Raw genomic sequence first — 1,736 nt, 5'->3', positions numbered from 1 at the left:
CTTTCCCTATCTTTTGTATTTACATTACTTTATTCCTTTATTGCATGTTAGGCATGGGAGTAGAGCTGCAGTCCTGAGAGACAGGAGCTGCAGATTGACACTGACAGTCAGCTCTGCGCCCCATGCCCTGTGGGGAGAGAGGAAGGAAAGAAGCAAAACCATGGATCCGCACAGCCCCATATAGCAGCCTCTTGCTAGGGAGCAGCAATTTTGAAAAATGCTCCCAGCTGGGAAGCACATGATGGGTTTGATAGATCATAAAGCTTCTTTTAAAATATCTAGGCTGTAACTGTCTAACATGTAAAGGGCTCTCTTTGCCCTTAGCACCCAATCCCTGGTTGGGTTCTTCTAAAGTGGGCTGGGCCAGCATAAGGCATCTTAGCGTGACTCAGAGATGCACACATATTGTTTGGACTTACAGGGATGCAACTCTGACCCTGTGATGTGACTGTGCTCCAGGCTTGTAGCTAGTTCAATGCCCATGCTATGAAGTCAACTGACAGGTTAGTTATGGATTAGCCAAGAAGCAGGCCAAAAGGCATGGGCACAAAATTTGCCTTCACTGCCACCCAAACTTCAGCATCCCCAGGAGCTTCAGGCCAGAAATAATATTATAGCACAAGACTTGGAGGAGCTACACCACACTACCCCAGTAAAGCAAGATATGTGCTAGGTTGGTGATCTACTTTCCATCTCAAAACTACATAGCAAAATCCCAGGCACTGGAACAAAGTATGGCTCCAGTAGAAAATGAAGGGAAAGCAGGAAAATTTTGATTGGGAGGCATTTGCCTGGCAGCCCACCTGTGCCTGGCACTCTCCATGGTCACCTGGCAAAGCACTGAAGTGTCAACACACTGAAGCTATACCTCAGTCTACAAAGAAGGTATAACAGGTAACTAACTGGTATAGGCCTTCTGCATGGCGTATGTTAATGGAAATAGAGGAAAGGTAACAGTATACGTCACACATGGCAGTGCAGAAGAGGACCGATCTTGGGTAGAAATAATTGCCCATTAGAAATAATGCAGTTCTGATTCAAGGCTAATAGAGAGATCTATGCCATGAAACTACAGCTGGAGTTGTGATCACATGTATTTAACCATTATACACAACTGTTAACATCATTCACTACTTTGTGGTATGGTGGATGCTAAATCTAGGCCATTACATGAATATTGATTTTCATTCTGAACAGCCTACTAATACTATATACTTTTAACATCAAAATTCAATAGATATGATAGGGATCATTAGTAAGCATAATGGGTCAGAAAATTGAATAAAAATAGGGAGGGGAAAAATGCCTCCATTCTTTTAATGAAAAACTGTTTCATTATTCTGTTTTACTGATGGGTCAATTTTTTCCAGCTATTATCACAAAGTTAGAGTGAATGGTTATAAATACAAGAGAAACATATTCATACACTTGCAAACATACGTGGCGTACACGTGCGTGCACGCACACACACACACACACACACAATATATATATATAAATATATATATATATATACATGGGATTTACTAACCCCACAAATACCAAATAATAAATGTTGCAAACCTCCCTATACAGGATGGGGCTCTGGGGGGGGAGCTGGCATGAGTGCAGGTGACAGCTTCAGCAGGTTGAGCCTCTAGCCAACCTTCCTACTCCAAGGCACTTGGGCAAATGCCGTAATCCCTGGGGGAAGCTGCCTCCTGCATCCACAGCTGATGCTGGCACCTGCCTGGCAC

The sequence above is a fragment of the Alligator sinensis genome, unplaced genomic scaffold, assembly GCF_000455745.1.
Source record: "Alligator sinensis unplaced genomic scaffold, ASM45574v1 scaffold67_1, whole genome shotgun sequence".
NCBI classification, from domain to species: Eukaryota; Metazoa; Chordata; order Crocodylia; family Alligatoridae; genus Alligator; species Alligator sinensis.
Note: the sequence above shows the minus strand (reverse complement) of the source record.